We start from the raw sequence: 14,115 nt of genomic DNA, 5'->3' as shown, positions 1-14,115 counted from the left end.
ATACTGCTGACGCTGACAGGAACTCTCTGGTGAAGAAGAGTGTGTTCCCGGCAGCATCACAGCCAGCAAGGCTGAGCTCAAAGCAGGAGATTTCCTAATTGAATTTTTCCTAGATTTGGAGGTCTAATCTCTTTCTTTTAAATATTTTAAACTACATCAGGGAGGCAGAAGCAGGTGAATGTGAGTTTGAAGCCAACCTGGTCTTCATCCAAATTCTGGGCTAGCCAGGGCTCGATAGATAATGAGAATATTTCCCAAAATATTTTTAATTATACTTATTTATTGGGGCCAGGGAGCATGTACCACAGCATGTGTATGGAGGTCAGAGGACAACTCATAGAAATCTGTTTTCTCTTTTGAGCATGTGGAAGTTGGACTCGAGACATCAGGCTTGAGGGCAAGCTCTGTTACCAGCCAAGCCATCTCACTGGCCCCCTTGAAGGGCATTCTGGAAAGCTCACAAATGTGGCTCTGGCAGGCCTGCCCTTCTCCCCGCTCCCTCTGCCTTGCTAAAAACCGTTAGATCACATTCCTAAAGCTAGCCCCCAAGGTCTGTTCCCTTAATTGGCCATTTCCTCCTCTGGAAGTTGACTACCAAGGGACAGTTATCAAACATGCCCAGTAAAAAGTAAACACCTCACCCTAACACGGGCTTTCCCCTTTACCTTTATAAACTGCCATTTTTCATTTTCTTTTTTCTTTTTTCTTTTTTTCTTTTTTTGAAACAGGGTTTCTCTGTGTAGCCTTAGCTGTCCTGGACTCACTTTGTAGACCAGGCTGGCCTCGAACTCACAGTGATTTACCTGCCTCTGCCTCCCGAGTGCTGGGATTAAAGGCGTGCGCCACCTTGATGGACGGTATCTGTGTCCTCTCTATCCCGAGGTGGTCCTTGTCCCACTCTGGCACAAACGCCCCTCCTCCTGCTCCTTTGGTCTCCTCACCTTCTCCCGCATCCTCTGTCTCCTGTCTTTGTCTTATTTTAGTCCCTCTGTCCCTCTGTCCCTCTGGGGCAAATAAACATCCTTTGTGTTGAGAACTTGGTCTCGGAGTGTCTGAGCCAACACCAGTTTCTTACATTCATAACCTGACAACACACGGTGTAGTGGCGCACGCCTTTAATACTGGCCCTCCGGAGGCAGAGGCAAGCAGATCTCTGAGTTCGAGGCCAGCCTGGCCTGCAGAGCGAGTTCAGGACAGCCAGGTTACACAGAGAAACCCTGTCTTGGAAAAAAAAACAAAATCAACCAAACAAACAAAAATAACCTGATTACCTTTTTTTTTTTTTTGAGACAGCATCTTATTACCTGGCCCTGCTTGGCCTGGAATTTACTGTAGAGACTCACAGAGCTCTGGCAACCTTTGTCTTCCTAGTACTGTGATCAAAAGTGTGTACCACCATGCCTGACAATAACTTCGTAACATTCAAGAGAGTCTTGATGTTTAAAAAAAAAAAAAAAGTTGTTATTGTTGTTGCAGGAGTGGTGGTGCACACTTGTACTCCCCAGCACTTAGATGCCTGAGGCAGGAGGATTACCCCGAAGTAGAGGCCATCCTGGCCTACACGATGAGTTTCACGCCAGCCATGACTACCACGTGAGTCACTCAACAACAGCGGGCCACTTGCCCCAGCTTCAATCCCTGGACCCACAGGTGGAAGGAGAGAAGCCGGGGGCTCAAACTCAGGCCGCACGTGTGCTAGGCACTGTACCGACTGAGTTCACCCCCAGCCCGCTCCGCAGAGTTAAAGCAGATGCACACTGCCCTCTCTCTGCACCCACCGTCATTTCCACGCCCACCCCCACCTCCAGTTCTTTGGTTGATATCCCGGAAGGGTTTGGGGTTCCGTTGCTATGCAGGCTCCCCCCGCAGCTGCTCCGTCTGCCAGTGGCTTTTCTTCTTTGGGGAAATGCTCCTCTGTAATTGCCCAGGCTCGCTTTCCAACCTTCTGAAACTTTCCCCCCAACATTTAAAAGAAGTGTCAGATGACAAGAATTATGGGGTGCTGCCCAGCCAGGGGAGGCCGTGTGTCAGAGAGAGGGATTGTCCACTTTGTACTTACAAAGTAGGTGGCTTGTCCCCCTTTTAAGAAATATTACTGCCGCTAGGCATGGCTTAGCATTTGTACACATTAGATGCTCCAGGTTCCCCACAGGAACCATCTGCTTTAGAAGCCAGAGTCCCTCAGCCTTTGAAAGGAGCATATGCCCTACCATACAACCCACCACACACACATCCCAACACACACATCCACCGCACACACAGCCCAACACACACACATCCAACACACACACAGCCCACCACACACACATCCACCACACACACAGCCCACCACACACATCCCAACACACACACATCCAACACACACATATCCACCACACACACACATCCACCACACACACACATCCACCACACACACGCCCCACCACACACACGCCCCACCACACACACGCCCCACCACACACACAGCACACCACACACACAGCACACCACACACACAGCCCACCACACACATCCCAACACACACACATCCAACACACACATATCCACCACACACACACATCCACCACACACACACATCCACCACACACACAGCCCACCACACACATCCCAACACACACACATCCAACACACACATATCCACCACACACACACATCCACCACACACACACATCCACCACACACACGCCCCACCACACACACGCCCCACCACACACACAGCACACCACACACACGCCCCACCACACACACGCCCCACCACACACACAGCCCGCCACACACACAGCCCACCACACACACGCCCCGCCACACACACGCCCCGCCACACACACAGCCCGCCACACACACGCCCCACCACACACACATCCACCACACACACAGCCCACCACACACACGCCCCACCACACACACATCCACCACACACACAGCCCACCACACACACAGCCCACCACACACACAGCCCACCACACACACGCCCCACCACACACACGTCCCACCACACACAGCCCACCACACACAGCCCACCACACACACGTCCCACCACACACACGTCCTACCACGCATCCCACCAGGCATCCCACCACACAGTCTACATGCTACCAGCACAATTTTGTGTTAAAAAAAAAAAAAACCAGCTCGCCGAGTTTTACCCCAATTTCTAAATATATCATCACCCTGAAAACCTTGCAGTTCTCCCTTCCCATAATCCCCCTGTTGTTAAGCCACGATCTGGGCCTGATAGTTGTCCTTGGGCCCATGCAGATGGTGATGGGGACATTCGCTGGCACTGGTATGTCTCTGCGGCAGGGGAGTAGCTGGTAGAGGTGTAATGTTGTCATCAACGTTTGCTGGAGGGGGGGGGGGCCCGAAACCAGGTCCCTGCTCTCCTTCCACAACATTCCATTAAGAACACACAATGTGTGGAAATGTTCAACCATTCATTCAAAACTTGATACTGTCCCAGAGGGAGACAGCTTATTATCGTCACAGACTAAGAATTAGACATTGCCCCGGGCGTGGTAGCACACACTTCTAGTGCTAATAATACTCGGGAGGCAGAGGCAGGTGAATCTCTGAGCTCAGGCCCAGCCTGGTCTACAGAGCAGGTTCCAAACCAACCAGGGCTACACGGTGAGTTCCTGCCTCAAACAAGAATTAGACACTGAGTATTAGGGAGATACCTTAGGTGGTAAATTCTTTCTGTGTAAAATGAGGACCTGACTTAGTCTAGTTGGTGAGTCCGAGGCCAAACCCTGTCTCAAAAAACTAGGTGAACAGCATCTGAGAATGACGCTAGCGTAGCCTTCTGCCCTCCGAGTGCATATGCGTAGTTGTACACACACAGACACACTCTGCGTGTGTCCAACAAGAGTTAACGTCCCCACGGCCTACCCTTGAAACCCAGACAGCCCATTCAGGGTGGCAGAAACACCCCCCGCCCCCGGCCGGTCCCTTCTGCATTCGGATGAAAGCAGTGTCCTGTAGTGGAAATAGGGCAGGAGTAAACCTCGCCCCTCTCTGTGCCCCGTCGGTTACGGCTCCTGTGTGGAGGGGCCTCTTTCACCAGCTGCGGTGGGAAGGCACTGAGCGGAGCTGCGTGAGCAACACCGCCGCGCTCCATGGAGACTGGACCCATAAAAGTGTCTTCTCCCATTTTCAAGGTAAACAAATGTCATCGCCACTAGGAAACAGAAACCGAGAACCTGGAAAAGCTGCCCAGGCAATAATTCTTTTCAGTTTTCAACTTCATTATGTCTGTTCACCAAAGTCAGTGCACAGATAAATCCCAGGCTTCTCAAAGGCCTGTGAAAATGGAGCGGACATATCTTACCCTAAGCAGCGGATGTAGAGTCGCTAAGCCGACGGCACCTTCAATACGCTTTCCTTTCTTTCCAGATCAGGCAATGTGGGCCTTGTATCCGGAGTCACCAGGGCTGCCCTGTTGTCTTGGACCCATTGATGAGGAAGGGTGGGGCCTGAGCATAGTAATTAACGGTTTCCCAATGTGAAGCCACAGAGGGATGGATGGAGATGCTAATTACCTCCACTCTGCGCATGCGTGTGACATGCCACAAGGCATATGCCCACTTGCATTCATCAATTAAGACGTTTCCCCAGGGTTGGGTCCGTGGGATGGTTCCCCGCGTTGACTGTGCTTGCCCCCAAAGCCTGAGGTCCTGCGCTCAATACCTGCCTGCGTCCTGCGCGGGATAAGGAGAGAACTACGGGGAGGGGAGACAGAAAGAGGGAGAGGAAGGGGGAGGGGCACACGAGTAGGCAGCTGGCGGTTCAGACCATTGGATGAGAAGCGTGAATGTCTAATGATGGGCGGCCTTCATGTCTGTGAGTTATTCACCTGGCATTTGGGGGCGTCTAGGATTACCAAACCTTCCCTTTCAAAATGAGGGGCCAGCTGCGCCTCAGGCACCTGCCGCTCAGTAAGAACAAGGCCAGTGCTTGGTAGGGGGTCAACGTACTGGGTTCCTGAAGGACTTTGCACATGGCTAGAGGGCGCAGAGGGACAGCGCGTGTCTCCTGATGTAGCTTTACTGCTATTTTACCCTGGGGTTGGGATGGACCCCAAGACCTTGTACTCACCAGATTTAATCTACACTAAATCTAAACTCTCAGCCACCAGAGTAAACTTTGTAAGCTGAATTTTGTAATTTTGGTGTTGACGTCATTGTTAAAACTTACAGTGCTCTGTCTAGAAACAACTTTGGACATCCAAAAAACCAAAAAGAAAAAAAAAGAAACAAAAATCCCTTGGGCTGTCTGGAAGTTTGAAGTATTGTCCCTCGAGTGCCCAGTGGCCAGCAATCATTTTGCAGAGTAACACTGTTGGCTGCCTTCCGTACCACAGTACAGGAGGTTGCTCAGTTGCATGGCTATTTTATCTAAATTTCTTGAGGCGATCCCAAATGATCTGCTAATTCACACTGCACTAGACAGCTGACTGGGCCACTCTCACAGACCAGCTCATGTTGACTTGGCGAGGTGGAGGGGTGCTTGCCTCTTGTACGTGACTAAGTGTTCACATACACGCCCAAGGGGCGTTGTCAGTTAGTGTTCCATCACTGTGACAAAACACCTGAGCCAATCAACTTCAAAGCATGAAAGGTTTGCTATAGTTAACAGCTTCAGGGCTTCCAAGCTAACAAGTGAGTGGCTGTGTGGTTTGGTGGTTGGTGGCCTGTGGTGGCAGGTGGGATGTGTGGCTAGTGAGGCTGCTGACATCATGACAGCCAAGAAGCCACAGGAGATGCACAGAAGAGGCCGAGGTACCCGTTTTCTTTTCACTGGGGCTGAAGAGAGGGCTCAGTTGTTGAGAGCATCTACTACTCTTGCCAAGGACCCAGGTTCAACTCCCAGCATCCACACAGCCACTCACGTCTCTCTATGCCTCTAGTTCCAGGGGGTCCATCTTCTGGCTTCTGGAGGAATCAGACATACGTGGAGTACACACAAATACATGTAGGCAAAACATCCAAACACACAAAGTAAAATATTTAAATATATATTACATATATTGGGGGGTTGTTTGGTTGGTTGGTTTTTTGAGACAGGGTCTCTCTGTGTAGCCTTGGCTGTCCTGGACTCCCTTTGTAGACCAGGCTGGCCTCGAACTCACAGCGATCCACCTGCCTCTGCCTCCCAAGTGCTGGGATTAAAGGCGTGCGCCACTATTACCTCGTGGCTTTATCTTAAGGTACCTATAGCTCTTTCCCAAGCACAACAGTGACTGGTGTTCCTCCCATTAGCCTCCACTGCCTCCTAAACGTTCCACGCTCAGAACAAAGCCTGTAGCATACAGGCTTCTGGGGGGAACATTCCAGAGTCAAACTCCAGCACTGGCAATGCGATGGGTGACCCTCCTCCTGTGCGGTCTCTCTCCGTTGCTCCTGACGAGCCTCATCACTGTGGCCAGAGCCAGCTCACCCTCTCACTCCCATGCCCAGTCCTCCCAGGCGGGGGAGAGAGGGGGCCGAGAGCACTCAGTGGGCAAGGCACTTGCTGAGCTAGCTAAAGGACTAGAATTTGAAGCCCAACACCCGCCTAAATGCTGGGGCGGTCCGGAGGGCCATTATACTCCCAACATGCGGGACTGCGCAGTTAGGCTAGTGCAAATCTGCACACTCTGGGCTCAAGTGGGGGACTTGACCTTGACATGGAAGGTAGAGGGTGACTGAGGAGGACACTCAATCACACTCATACAGGAGGAGGGAGGGGAGAGAAAGGAGGGAAGGAAGTGGGGGGAGAAGAGAGGGAGGGAGGGGGAGGGGAGGGGAGGGGAGGGGAGGGGGGGAAGCCAAGAGCCAGCAACTTCTCTGAAGGATGTACCCTGAGGACTGGCCACACCCCTCCAGTCAGACCCACAGACCATGGCTGCCACTGAGACAGGCTGAGGGAAGCTGGCTCCGCGGTGGTCGCTGTGTGGCCTGCCAAACCCAGGAGGGTTCAAAACCAAAAGAAAGAAGAGAGGTGTCAGAGAAAAGAACCAACAGCCGTGGCCACTGCAGAGAAGAGGCAAGCCAAGCCAGGGATGTCCCCAGTGGGGCCTGGAGTCCAAAGAGACAGGAAAGAGAGAAAGCAAGGGCACAACAGGAAGACGTCACGGCAGAGGGAGATCTCAGAGGAGGAAGGCGGCACGGCTGCTGCACAGGCAGAGAACTTGGCCTTGAGTAGGAGGAAGGCGGGGGAGAGGAAAAATGGAAGGAAAGACAAGCTCTGTGGGCTAACTCTCCTCAGAGCATGGTGTCGGCTGGAGGCTGTCTCCTCCTCAAAGTCAGACCCTGAGCCTCCTGCCACAGCTGAGTAGGGAGGGGGTGAGCTGAGGCTCAGGAGAGGGAAGTCTGTGTGCAAACAGTCCTTGTTGGCAGGATCAATCAGACCCCAGTGGTAGGAATAAAAGCAGGTGAAGATGGTGGCCATCGCGAAGGGTAGCCCCCATCACGGTGGCTGAAGACGTCACCTAGTGTGCAAAGCAACCCAAGTGCCATGCCGCTTGTCTGCTGGCTTGTTTGCTTATTTGTTTGTTTGTTTGGAGACAGAGTCTCACAGCCCATGCTGGCTTTCAACTCCCCCACAGCCAATGATTGCCTCCTGAGGACTTGGGATTGCAAGCCCGCACCACCGCGCTTAGTTTTAGGCCATGCTGGGGGTCAAACCCAGCGTTGCTTGCGTGCTAGGCAGACACTCTACCAGCTGAGTAGACCTGTACACCTTTGAGAACCCTGACGGTTGGGTGTCTCCATTCAAAGTCCATATAAAGAAAAACAAAAAAGAGGGCGCTGACATGGACATGACACAACTGTTGAAACCCAGCACGGCAGGAGATGCTTTGCTTACCATGATAGGTCTGAGGGGGAGGACTCGGGGAACGTCAGCTTTCCATGAAGTCACACTTCGGGGGTTTTTTATGACTTGGCTTCATAGATGATCACACACATTTAAAAAGAAAAGCAACGTTGATCGTTGTGGGGGCAAAAACAGAGATGTCTTGTAAGTTCAGAGAGATGTCACAAGACCAGTAGGAGCCAGTCTGACTGTGGAGGGGGGGAAAGGCTGGTCCCCTGCTGTGGGAGCTCATGAAAGACACTGTCACCAGGCTTGGGTCATCTGGATTGGCAAGCGTCACCGGTGAAAATTTTTATGGCCCGTAATAGTTTTCTGTAAATGAAAATTACTTGCCCTCGCCTGGTAATTTAGTTTTATCTGAGTTAATCCAGGAAAGTCTTATTCATATTAACTATGACACACAGGAGCCCATGAGTAAGTGTCACCCAGAGACTTTAAAGAGGCACTGTTGTCCTCTGGGCCCTGGAACGGCCGCCTGTGGTGGCAGTGTGCTTCAGGTTGTCCGTGTATTTCCAGATGGAGTTCCTGGGGTGCCTTCTCTCTCCTCCTCCTCGCAGAGCTCATGTCAAAGACAGGCAGGCAAAGACCCTTCCTTTCTCTCACTCATCCAGATGCGAAGGTTCTAGAGATGCGCTTCCTATAACTTGAGCACGGACTTTCTCCCTTGATATCAGCCAGGCCTTTGGTAGATTTCTACATTGTCCAGTGAAAGCCACCTCTTTCCCACATACTTAAAATCCAGGCACTTCATGGGTAGACTGGGTAGCATGAGCACCGCCCCCTCCAACATCAAAAGAAAAGGTCTCAGAGCAGCCAAACCCTGAACACAAGTCAACTGAGTCCTGGGGATGGAGCCCAAGGCCTTGTGCATTTAAGAAAGCCATGTACAGCTGGGCCACAGCCCTTCCCTCTCACTGTACCTGGAGGCCAGGCCAGAGCCCTACCACTAAGAAACCCTTAGCCCCACCCCCCCACCCCCCCCACCCCCACCCCCCCCCCCCCCCCGCCCCACTGGGGGAATCTAGACAAACACCCTTCAGCTAAGCTTGGCCACAAGCAAGTCAAAGAAGGTTTCTCCATTTGTACCAGCAGTAGACGGTGCCTGGAAAGGGCTTTCATGCCTACTCCCTCCCCGTGCATCTCCAGGCTCTCAGCTGCACGCAGAGCAACCCAACTATCCAACGCACTCTCCCTGCCCTGTAGGACTTTGTATCACGGACACAGAAGTGACCTCTACCGTATTATTGCGCCTGAAATAACCAGAGAAAAGCCGTGTCGCTAATGGATAAAATGACACCCTGGCCCCACCCAGACCCTTCATTTCTTGGGGACAATTAAGTAGATTGCCTCGAGTCTATGAGGAGAGAGTGGAAAGTGTTCGTCAGCAGGCTGTGAACCGAGGGCTTGCGGACATTATTTCACCGCCTGGATTAGCTGTACAGATGAGTCAGGGATCTCACTGAGGCGCCGCTGGACGGATGCTCACTGGTTAAGAGACCTTTGCTGTTCTTATGGAAGAGCCAGGCTTGGTTCCATATGACCCACAACCACCCATAACTCCAGCCCTAGAGACTCTGACACCCGCACCTGGCCTCCTCAGGTATCTGCATGCATGTGGTACACAAGCAGACAAGCAGGCAGACACACGGGCATGAAGCAAAAATGATTTTTTGAACTGGGCGTGGTGGAGGCGGAAGGGTCTCTGATACAGGACAGCCAAGAATAAATATATATAAAGGTTATGGTTATACAATCTATAAATAAATAAGCAAAGAAACAAATAAGTGAACATATATGGTTGTATAACCTATAAAAGAATATGCAGGGCAAATGAGATGGCTCTCTTGGTAAAGGTTCTTGCTGCCATGACAGCCTTGGGACCCACATGGTGGCAGGAGAGACCCAACTCCTGCAAGCTGGCTCTGACCTCCACATTCACACTACACATACAAGTAAACAAATGTACAAGTAAATAAGTAAATATAGCCCATATGTGTGTGTGTGTATATATATATATAACAATTTTGATAATTTATCAGTATTGCTAAAATTTTCTATTTGTCCAACTACTAGTTCTACAATCAAAGACCTTGTGGGTTTGACTTTATAACAGTGTGCGAGAGACAGACTCAGTGAGACCCATACTTTGAAGACTGAAGTCTCTATATCGGAGCCCCGCTTGGCCTTAGGCCTGGGACCCTCCTCAGCTTGCCCAGTGCTGGGTCAGCTCCTTTACGCCTCCTCAGCAAGCAGTGATTTTAACTTGCAGTTTCTGTTTGGGGTGTGTGTGTGTGTGTGTGTGTGTGTGTGTGTGTGTGTGTGTGTCTGTGTGTCTGTGTGCGTGTGTGTGTGTGTGTGTGTGTCTGTCTGTGTGTGTGTGTGTCTGTGTGTGTCTGTGTGTGTCTGTGTGTGTGTGTGTCTGTGTGTGTCTGTGTGTGTGTGTGTGTGTGTGTGTGTGTGTCTGTGTGTGTGTGTGTCTGTGTGTGTGTGTGTCTGTGTGTGGTCTGTGTGTGTGTGTGTCTGTGTGTGTCTGTGTTGCATGTGCTGTACCCTATCCTCTGAGGCGGGCTCTCTCCTGGAGACAGGATGTGGCCAGCTAGCCTGGTAGACGCCCCTGTCTCTAGCCTCCGTGGCACCTTTTTTAAGCGCTAAGGATTTGAACTCAAATTGTCATATTTATACACCAAGACTCTCACCCACTGAGCCATCTCCCCAGCCCTGTTTGTTTAAAAAGGGAAATAACATACGAAATGTATTCCTGGCCCAAAGCAAGGGACTTATATTCCTACTTACTACGGCTTTATCAAAATGTATTCCTATCACACATCAAGGAGCGAATGCTTAGACCCTCAGGACAGAGTCTTATTATGTAGCCCTGGTTGTCCAGGACTCACTCACTGTGTAGACCAGGCTGGCCTGGAACTCACTGTGTAGACCAGGCTGGCCTGGAACACACAGAGAGATCCGCCTGCCTCTGCCTCCCGAGTGCTAGGATTAAAGGCGTGCGCCACCACACCTGGCCACGCATGTATTTTTACATCTGTTCTCCTCCTACGCACACATGCTTGCACGCACTATCTGCCAGGGTTTTGTGTCAGGATCACATTAGCTCTGGGCAGCACTTCAGACATAGCTGGCTGGCTCGTAATACAAATAACCCCCAAATGCGTACCTCTCTTCTGCAGTACCTCAGGGATGTGCTGTGTCCTCATAAGCAGACATCTTGAATGGCTTTTGTTGACTTGCCTTGGTGTTCTCTGAAAAATATAAATAGGTTGTTATTTTTAAACATAATCTTCTAATTGTTGTTATTTTTAAACTTAATCTTCCAGTTGTTACTGGATATACAATGAGATTTATATTTAGGGGCCTTGTTAATTTTACATCTTAATTGTAATAGTTTATCAGTACAGCTGACTTTCTGTCCACTCCATCACGAGACAGGTTGGTTTCCCCTGGTCCTCCCTGCACTGGCTAGGACTTAGCATCTTTATGACTTCCTTAAATGTGTTTTAGAACATTCCATCCTATTCCTGAGTTGCTCAAGAGGGCCGTTATCCTTGGGATTTATAAATAACTTTCTTTCTTTCTTTCTTTCTTTCTTTCTTTCTTTCTTTCTTTCTTATGACAGGATCTCAGAATACAGCTCTGAGCTGGCCTAGAACTCCCTATGTAAACCAGACCAGGCTGGCATCAAACTCACAGAAATCCCTCTGCTTTGTGCTGGGATTAAAGGTGTGCAACACCACACCCAGCTGTCCCCATATTTTGAGATGACCATATGATTTTCCTGGTCAGTTAGGATAATTGTGATGGTTCATCTTCGTGGTCTCTTTGGCCAGGTTTGCAGTCACCTGGGGGATACCTCTGGTTTGAGAGTGTCTCTGCCTGGCTTCTCACACGGGTACTGGTGTGAATTCACTAGCCTCCCCTCTTTTATTTTAGGTAGAGTCTTGCTGCATATTTCAGGCTGGCTTCAAATTCACAGCCCTCATGTCTGCAGCTCCAAGGGTTAGGATACAGGCGCACTGTACCACAACGCAGCTGCCATCCCTTTTCTCACTTACATATACATTTCTAGCTTAATTTCTATTTTCTTTGAGAACATCCCGTGCACAGTTTGGATCCTTTAAGACTTTAGGGTCTGGCATTTGGCCAGCCGTGAGTGTTTGTGAAGGCTTAAGCAACCGTGGCATCCTTGCTACCTGTAGGAGCCAGAATTGCACAACACTTGGAAGGAGACATGGGCTCTAGACTTTATCACCTTGACTTGGACACACTTTTCCAAAGCACAAGTGCCCAAGGACCAGCAGGGACACTGGGCCTATCCAAATGAGAAACTCTTGTGCAACAAAGAACTCTATCAAGAAAGTGATGGGAGGTGGACTGGAGAGACGGCTCCAAGGCTAAGAGCACATACTGTTCTTTGCAGGGGGCCCTAGTTCAATTCCCAGCAGCCATATTGGGCACCCTACAACTACCTGTAGCTCCAGCTCCTAGGGTGTCTGATGTCCCTGGCTGCCGAGGGCACCTGCACTCACATGCACACAGACACACAGACACGTACACATACTTAAAAATAATAACAAATAAATCTTTATGATTACTGTTGTTATGATGAAACACCATGACTGAAGCAATATGGGAGGAAAGGGTTAATTCAGCTTACATTTCCATGGCACTGTTCATCACTGAAGGAAGTCAGGACAGGAACTCAAACAGGCAGGAACCTGGAGGCAGGAGCTGATGCAGATGCTACAGAGGGGTGCTGCCTTCTGGCCTGCTCATCATGGCTTACTCAGCCTACTTTTCTTTAGAACCCAGGACCACAGCCCACCCACAATAAGCAGGCCCCTCCTACATCAATGACTAATTAAGAGAATGCCTTACAGGCTTGCCTGCCGTCCAATTTTATGAAAGCATTTTTTAAATTGAGGTTCCCTCCTCTCGGATGACATTAGCTTCAGTCAATTTGACATAAAATTCTCCAGTACAACTGACTCCTTGTCAACTTGACACACAAAGACATCATGTTAAACCACAACCTCTCCTTTCTTATGCATCCCTAAGATGATACAGTAATAGAAAACTTCTTACACATCTTAAAAAGGCCAGTCTTGGCTAGCCGTGGTGGCGCACGCCTGTAATCCCAGCACTCAGGAGGCAGAGGTAGACAGATCATTGTGAGTTCCAGGCCAGCTTGGTCTACAAAGTGAGTCCAGGACAGCCAAGGCTACACAGGGAAACCCTGTCTCGGGAAAAAAAAAATCCATAGTCTTAACAGTTCAAGCACTTTAAAAGTTTAGTCTCTAAAAAATCCAAAGTAGCTTTTAAAATCCAAAGTCTTTCAACTGTGTGCTCTCATAAAATAAAAACTAAATTAAATAATTTCTTACTTCAAAAGGGAAGTACCAGGGCATAGTCGCAATCTGTAGGAAGCAAAACCAAACTCTGTGTAAATAATTCAATATCCAGTGTCTGGGACTCACTCACAATCTTCTGGCTCCTCCAGAGGGCTGGGGTCACTTCTCCAGCTCCGCCCCTTGCAGCACACACACAGCGTGTCTTCTAGGCTCCAGCTGGCTCCCTCCACTGCTGCTGCTGTCCTTGGTGGTCCTCCCATGGTGCACTGTGGTCTTCTGCTGCAGCCTGGCTACACCCTCACCAACAGCCTCTACTGAGCTCTCCTCAGGGACCCCAGCTGTTCTGCTTAAGCCCTAGCTGCTCTCCATGACGCCTTCATGCCTCCAAAACCAGTACCACCTGGGTGACTCCAACACCACCACGGTCAGCTGCCAGCCTGAGGTACAACCTTGGCCGCCTCAGGAACACAGCTAGTACACGCTGACTCCGAGGAAACACTTCCAGGAAGATTTCACCTCAGTGATGCTGGCCTCTTCTCAATCACCGCTGATTTCTCAGCTGCAGTTGACCGACATCAATTGTCCCAGCAAAGCGAAGGTTTCTCTTTAGAAGCCCTGGTCCCTTGTTAATCACGCTGACTCTAGCTCCAGCTGACCAGAACCACAGTCTTCACACAAATAACCTCACAGAGTATCCGCTTCCCTCTGAAACGTCACAAGCCATGCCTTCATCGTCTGCGCTGCCCTCAACATTCATATCTTCCAAGCCCCTACAGAACATTCCACGGAGCTCTCAGCACTCAGTGACTTTCCTAGCCCAAAGTTCCAAAGTCCTTCCACAAACTTCCCAAGACAGCAGGTCTGTCACAGCAGCCCCCCACTCTCCTCATATCAATTT

General features: G+C 50.3%; 1 long non-coding RNA gene across 1 annotated transcript in view; it reads right to left on the bottom strand.

The window, feature by feature from the left end:
• LOC311600872 overlaps positions 1-13,441 on the bottom strand; it is a 60,560-nt gene extending 47,119 nt beyond the window's left edge. The window contains exons 1-2 of the long non-coding RNA XR_014780392.1: positions 13,348-13,441; positions 11,027-11,111 (exon numbers count right to left, since the gene is read on the bottom strand). This is a non-coding gene — a long non-coding RNA (uncharacterized lncRNA). The remainder of the gene's footprint in view (positions 1-11,026; positions 11,112-13,347) is intronic.
• Positions 13,442-14,115: the final 674 nt, after the last annotated feature.

Source organism: Acomys minous (genome assembly GCF_964271855.1).
Source record: "Acomys minous genome assembly, chromosome: 6".
Taxonomy (NCBI): Eukaryota; Metazoa; Chordata; class Mammalia; order Rodentia; family Muridae; genus Acomys; species Acomys minous.
The sequence above is the reverse complement of the archived record's forward strand: the minus strand, read 5'-3'. Positions and strand labels throughout refer to the sequence as shown.